This window comes from Petaurus breviceps, unplaced genomic scaffold (genome assembly GCF_028583685.1).
Source record: "Petaurus breviceps papuanus isolate PSGF00001 unplaced genomic scaffold, PetGlider_PUasm1.0 90702, whole genome shotgun sequence".
In the NCBI taxonomy this organism is placed as follows: Eukaryota; Metazoa; Chordata; class Mammalia; order Diprotodontia; family Petauridae; genus Petaurus; species Petaurus breviceps.
Window position 1 is genome coordinate 9,131,423 of NW_027187317.1, and position 7,816 is coordinate 9,139,238.

The window sequence follows — 7,816 nt, forward strand, 5'->3', positions numbered from 1 at the left end:
TTTTATTTAATGACAAATTAAGAACAAAGAAAATCAAAATATAGCATAATTCAAAATGCAGCATTCACCAAGTGTAATTCAATAATTCCCAAGTACTACTCCACCCTTTGGCAGTATATTCATTTAGTCAATCACAAAGCACAAAAAAGTCAAAAGTTCCCCACCCTAGGATCACAACTGAGTAGGCCATCTATACCAGAGTTACAACAAGCTTAAGCACAGCATTTAATACCCAAAGAGAGGTCTTTTCTTCATCTTGACCCAGGCAAATTCTCAACAATCTTTGTTCCTGGGGAGACAAATTTAGCAAGGTCACAAGATATATCGCCAATGTCCTCATTAATTCATTCTCTGTCTGCAGAACAGTCCTAGGACCCCTGAAAACATGAGCAAAACCCTCTTCCAGGATTTCTGTAAATATACAACAAGAAAATCCTTCTTCAGGGCTTCTGAACCAACAGTAAGGTTCCAGACCTCTGCACAAGAGCATTGACCTTCACCAGTGGGCACAATTCACTCTCTGTCTGCAGAACAGTCTCAGGACCCCTGAACCAACAGCAAGGTTCCAGAACCTCTGCAACAACAGGATTGTCCTTCACCAGTGGACAAATCTGGCAAAACAACATCAAAACAGACAAAATACCAGCATAACAGCCATGTCTCCTCAGTCCTTGGCAGCTCTGGGTGGCAGCTCTCAAAAGTCCTGGGCAGTTCAAACTGGCCCAAATTCTTCTGCCTCTCTCTCTGCTTGTGTCTCTCTAAATTCACATCACCAGCTCCTCTCTTTTCATGTCAACAAGTCCATCCCACAAGTGGGATTCACAAGCTCTGGGTTTTAACACAATCAATCCGAAAAGCAAGCCAATACAGGGGGATCTTTAAATTCCATTGCTATTACATGAGGCAAAACAATTTGCCCATGGTCAACTAGTATATGTCAGCAGAATTTGAACCCAAATTGTTTATCAGTTTATTTTTATTTCAAAGTTAGCATTTTATCTTAGACTATAGTACTTCTTAGCTGTTCATCTAATCACCTAAAATTTCTTGTGGAAAAACTAAAGTGATCTGGATAACTCAGGATGATTTTTTTTTGATGCATTAAATAACCCTGCAATAGAGGACAGACCAATGAAGGTTCAGTCTTCAGTGACATGCACAACGTTTTTTGCCTGTTGCAATACTCCAGGTGCTGTATGGTGAACCTAATTCCAGACATGCATAATGCAGGGCCCTGATCTTAACCTTGGAGCAATTTCAGGTATTCTACAACAGTTTCATGTTTGCTTACTTTGTGGCAAAGAAAGACTTTTTAGTTAGTTTCTGAACAGAATGGAGAATGAATTCAAAAGGAACTCCCGGTGAAAGGGATCTTGCTCTGTCTGGCTGTGTTTGAGTGAAGAGGAATAAATGCTGTAAGCCTTTTGGTGGGGAGAGAATTCTTTATCTCCCTGCCAGGATTGTCCATAATTGGTGAGCCTCATAGATTTTAATCTATGAGAGTCAGAAGAATTTCAGACAAATTTCAAATAAATAAATTTATGATCATCCTAATAGGCAATTTTGAAAAGAATCTTTGAGTTGAGATATTGTTTAAAAGATTTGTCAATACTTCTGAGCAGCCACTTCCTCCTTTTAAAATTGTATTGATACCTTGGTTTTCACATTATCTTTTCTTCCAAATTTATCTTTCCCTTCTTCCCCCCTACAAGGAGCCATCTTTTGTAGCAAGGAACCAAAAAAGAAAGGAGGCGCTACTAACCAACATATCAAAAAGACTGGGTAGACCCTTCTTATCAACCATAGTTAATTTCCAATCTAGAAGAATCTTCTTATAAATCGCCCTAGAAAGCCCTTTAATCACTATCAAATCCCCAAATACCTTTGAACTAAGTAGGAAATTGTAAATGATCTGTTTTCATGGGCAGACTCTAATATGACTTCATGCTCAAGGAGGCAGACTTTATTTGTCCACATTTTCACCTGGGTCCATGAAACTGTGTACTGGATTAATCACCTTGGACTGTGAAATACTGTAACATGTTAGCTCATGTTGGGTTTGTTTTTCATGATTATGTAATATAAATTCCTTTTCCAAGAGAGGATTCGAAGATGAGCTATTAAGTGGAAATTCAGAGAGCAGATAGATCAAAAAACAGGTTTCTTGCTAATTAAGCTTGCCCTGCCTCCCCTTGCCCTCAGTCCCCACCCACAAATTTGTAAAATGTAATTCATGAGGAACTCTGGATAGAATACCAAATAAGGCTCTAAGATGAAAAGTTTAAGTATTAAATGCAGCATGAAAGTACTTACTAAAATCTTGGGAGGGGGTCAGGGATGGTGGCAATATGCTTTCTGCTAAGTCTGAAATATAGTATGCTACTCAGTCAGAGGAACTGGGTAATTTGTGTCCTACTACACACAATAAGTTTACTTTCAAAGTTGACATGGAGTTAAAATATTGTGTAATGGTTGTATACGATAGTAGGTTCACGGCCTTGATGTGTTAACTGAACGTTTGTTGTCTAGGGTACTATTTAGGAGAGTCTCAAATTGCTCTCACTCCCAGGTCAAAGCTGAGAACCAAAGCAAGTAACTGCTTGGAATTCTGCATTCCACACAATTTTTGCAACTCACCAGCTGGCTCCATCTCTTCCTGGCTGGGAGACCTGAAGGACAGACAAAGATTTGATTCTTACAGCTGACAATGATGCTGTGGTGGAGAGCCCTGAGGTTCTGGGTGTCAAACCAGGTATTGGGGGAAAAAAAATAAAAAAACCTCTTTCCTCCCACTGATTTGGATCATACTCGAATGCTAGGTTAGGACACATGGAATCAGTTGTTTGGGCAGCAGAGAAATCTAGCAAGAGCCCAAGTAGACATCTACATCCCCAAAAGGAATGGTGTAGGAGTAGCCAAAATCCAAACATAGAAAATTCAGAACATTCCGGGATCTCCTTGGTACGACTCAGGAGAGGAAAAAACAAAACAAAACCGTTTGGCTTGTGTGTTGTCATGACTCTGTTGGGGAACAGTTAGATCTTCTTAAGGATGTACCATATATAAATTCTGCTCTGTGACCTAATAGTATTAAAACAATATTTAATGTGAGTTGGAAGCCAAGTCCTGGGATTCCCTTCATGCCTTTTGTAAAGTCTCATCCAGATTCATCCACAAGAGACGTTTAAAAGGGCCCAGGTCATAACCCAGTTTGAACTGGTATTCTCAAACTGATCAGAACCCTGGTGGGGTATACATGGGAGAGAAATTCAGAACAACTTGTGCTTCGAAAGGAGAGTTAAGAATGTGCTTTGTCCTTAGAATTTTTATTGTTTTAAATTACTTTTCTTAAAAAAAAACATTATTGATGCCTTTTGTTCTTACTCAGAACTCCCATTCTGAATATTCCATGTTAGCTGAGCATATTTCCTTACCATTCTCTACACTCACTATATTTATCCCTACTGTTTTCTGTACTTTTCAGGCACTGTTTCTCTGGCTCCCTAGCCCCATGTATTCTCCTCCTCTTCTTCCTACCCACCCAAATTCTACACTTCATTCACTAATGCCACTTTGGGGTCTAAATATCATTGACCTCCTCTATCAAAATGTTAACTACTTTCAACTGTTTCTGGTTTGGTGTGGTTTTAACAAAATGACTAAAAACAGCCCCCCCCCCCTTTTTTCTTCGCTTAACAACTCTTTGCTAGTAGTTTTGTACTTTTAAAGGATTCTATTATTCTCTGGTTCTAATTCAGAATTTTTTAATGTACCTATAGACAGAGAATAAAACTGATTTCAGTTTCTACTGCACTTTAGAACACACACATAGAAGCCCATATACTGTATCTGACATTGCAAAAATTTCATAACAAAATTAGAAAAGGCACTTAAAGAATGGACATTACTGTTCTTTGCCATGATAGGGCCTGACAGAGTCCTAGGCCTTAGTTGTAGGACTTTAGCTGCTGACATTGCTGACCACTGAGGGCAACCTTCTCCTCTTGCTCCCCCAGCCCTGGAATGATGGCTGATATAAAGATGAGTAGCTCAGAGGAAGCAGTCTTGGACCTCATGATTCTGTGGGCTTTTGACAATGGATTCTTGAGGTGAATGAGGATTACATATAGAAGTTGAGCCTCATAGCAGTCAATGGACACTGTGGTACATGGACAATGTCTGGTACAATGGACACTGGCAGGTACTAGACATGATCCTCCACTCAGAACCTGATAAGCTGTTAAATGATGACCCCAACCAGAGTGATCTAATTGAGCAGTCAAGTCAGGTGGTATGCTGTATAGGCTGATTTGTGCCTGATACATCTTCATCAACCGTGGCATTGCCCAGATGTTAAAAAAAAAATACCAGCAGGGAGACTTTGGCTTTTGTCCCTAGGTATATTGTGGAAACCAGCCCGTGTTGTCCATTGGACATGTCAGGTGATGCCAAGGTAAAGCTGTTCTGCCCCAAGTGCATGAATGTTTATACACCAAAATCGTCCAGGCACCACCATACAGATGATCCTTACTTTGGCACTGGCTTCACCCATATGCTCTTCATGATGAATCCTGAGTATAAGCCCGTGCAGTCGGCCAACCAATTTGGGCCTAGGTCCTATGGCTTTAAGATCCACCCTAAAACCTATCAACTGCCCCTTCAGGTAGCCAACATCATCAAGGCCATCTGTTGACCTATTTCCTATCTTCTTTCCCATTATTTTAGGCTATGGTATCATTCTTGTCCCCATATCCTGCCAAAACTCCTTTGCAGAATCTCTAATTTTTTGTACTTTAAATTAAAAGAAATCATTATTGTGGTGATATGGTGGGTGTATGAAATAAAGTGGGGGAAAAAGCAAAAGAAAAGAATGAATATTACTTCTAATATTTTGAGAGGCAAGTATTTCCATATGTTCCAGTCTTCCCTGAAGCAAGTTAGATTAAGGACTGGGATAGCAACTAGAATGCTTAAATTGGAGTCAGAAGACCTGTGTTCAACTATTATTTGTACATGGATAAATTCCCACATATAGATAAATAGATATAGATCTGTATGGATATTTATTAGATAGATAGATAGATAGATAGATAGATAGATAGATAGATAGATAGATAGATAGATAGATGGATGAACAATAAAACCCTAGTTTCTTGAACTCCAGTCCCATGTCACCAACTACATATTCAATATCTCCTAAGTGTCCTGCTGTTATCTGAATTCATTATGCCCAAAACAGAGCTTATTTCCTATCCCTTTATGCCCTCACCTCTTCCTAAATGCCCCATTTCTCTTGAGCTCACAGAGATTCCTCCTATCACCCCTTTTTGTAACCTTAGATTCATTTCCCCTCACACTTCCTACATCATCAATCGACAAATCTTGACAATTTTTCCTCTACAGTATCTCTTCCATTTGTTTCTTCTTCTCTATTCCCAAAGTTACCAAACTAGATCATGCCCTTATCATCTATCACTTAAATAGGAAGCAATGGCTTCCTATTTAAGGCATCCAGGTGGTATAGTGGATAAAGGACTGGGCTTGGAGTCAGGAAGACCTGTGTTCAAATCCAGCGTCAGACATTTACTACTTGTGTGACCTTGCACATGTTACTTAACCTCTGTTCAGTGGGGATAATAATAGCATCTATTTTCCAGAGTTACTGTATCAACCAAAAGAGATATTGTAAAGCAAATGCTATTATATAAATGCTAACTACCACTATTATTATAGTCTACCTGACTGCAACCACTGTTCTCTGGAATTTGCCTTCCACATAGCTGTCAAATTGATATTACAAGGAAAGAATACTAGGTCTGGAGTTAGGAGACCTGAGTTCAAATCCCACCTCTGTCACTTAATATTTGTATGACCTTCAACAAGTCCTTCAACTTTCCTCTGCCTGTGTTTCCTCATCTCAACTCAAAATGAATTGGTTGGACTGGATGGTCTCTTCCAGCTCCATAATCTATGATTTTAAAGCACAGTTGTGACCATGTCATTTCCTTGCCCAAAATGCTCTTATGGGAGCTTGGGGGGTTTCTTAAAGATGGGCTTGGTTGACAATGGATAATTGATGCCAGATTTGGGAGGGACCATTTCTAATCAGATACAGAAGTGGTAGGGAAATTCTCAGGTCACATATCATAAGGGAGTTTTCTCATAAAAACTAAAAATTGGTATTTGTAACTAGGGATCCCAAAAATGGATATTGGTGTTCAGCTGCTCCAGTTGGCTGGAAGCCTTGTCCAACAAGGAGCCGTGATTGTTTGACACATGGGTAGAATGAATCAGGACAGTAGAAAAGTATAGGCTGTCTGTAATTGCCTATATGTTTAGGGTCATTAGGACCACCTCACCTAAGTGACTCCATATTGGAGTCCTATTCCTTATAACTACAATATCAAATAATATATTTCAAAAATGACAATGATCATACCCATCCTTATCATATCTTCTTAGAATCCCTAGATCCCATAACAACAACAAATTCCTTCACAGCTCATTTTAAGAGTCACCTTTTACTGGAAGTCTGTCTGGACTCACCTCCATCAGTAATGCCTTCACCTCTTCCTCCCTTCCCCCCACATATCCTGTATCTCCTATGTATGCATTTTATATTTACTTTCCTGTGTATGTGCTGTTTCTCTCTAGTAGAATATAAGCTATGTGAGGGCAGGGACTTTCATTTTTGCTTTTGTATTCCTATTACCTAACAGAGTGGCTCATAGGGCCTATATCACAAATGCTTGTGAAATGAATGAAGAATCCTGTCTCTGTCATTCACTAATTGTATGGCCTTGGTCCATTCATTTGACCACATTGTCTTTCTATTTCCCCATTTGTAAAATAGAGATAGTGTAAGCACTATTACCTACCTCACTAGATGATCACATATATGAAAGTATTGGTGTCAGAGGGGTTACTGTTCAACTTTCACCTCTGACACTTACCAGCTTTGTCACCCCGCATAAGGCATTTAATCTTTCTGAGTCTCATCTGTAAAATGGAGATAAACATAACACCTACCTTAAAGGGTTGATGTGAGGACAGAATTTGAGAGCATGTATGTAAAGTCCTTTGCAAACTTTAAATAGTTATATAAATATGAATGATTGTTAGTAATGGAAAGCCCAAGTAAATGTCAGCTATTCTCCATAATTAGAAATATGAAAGCAACTAAACTGAATGTCAGAAGGAAATACGTTTTATCAACCATAGAAATGGAGCTCAAGGTTAGCACAAATAATTGACATATACTGGCCATCCCCAAACTGCATTTTTATTTGATTAATGTAAAACTGTGAAGGCCAGGCAGACTACATTTCACTCTATTCCATGGTTTCTCTGCTACCCTTAAAGGGATTGGGCGTGGGGGGGGGGAGGTGTCTAGGCTCTCTGCCATTGGGCTTTAGTGACCCCCTGAACTGTAGTTCCTTAATGGTAGCAGGCTCTTCTGCTTCCTAGTATCATTAACCATTAATAGTCAGATGAGTTTTTAGCCTTTGTTTTTCATCACTTTGTCAATATTCTGATTTAAAAAATTTTTTTTGTCAAGTTTAGGGGCTAAAAGTATGATCATTGCTAACTTATGGTAATTTGCCTAGAGAGTAAACTTCCTAAAGCCTTGTATTTTTGCCTTCTCTCCCACTCCTTTTATAAGATGGGCATTTTGCTTACTCATTCCTCAGTAGGACATTCCTGTCACACCGCCTAGGCTGGAAAGAGATTAAGTTTTCTTCTGACTGCCAGAAAATATTTCTTTCCCCCTTTCCTTTGCAATGTGTGCTCTCTCCATGTTCCTATTAGAAGGCAG

The 7,816-nt window shown here is 39.3% G+C and overlaps 1 pseudogene; it reads left to right on the forward strand.

Moving 5' to 3' along the window:
• Positions 1-4,168: 4,168 nt before the first annotated feature.
• On the forward strand, positions 4,169-4,693 carry LOC138144670 (casein kinase II subunit beta pseudogene; annotated as a pseudogene).
• The last annotated feature ends 3,123 nt before the right edge of the window (positions 4,694-7,816 follow it).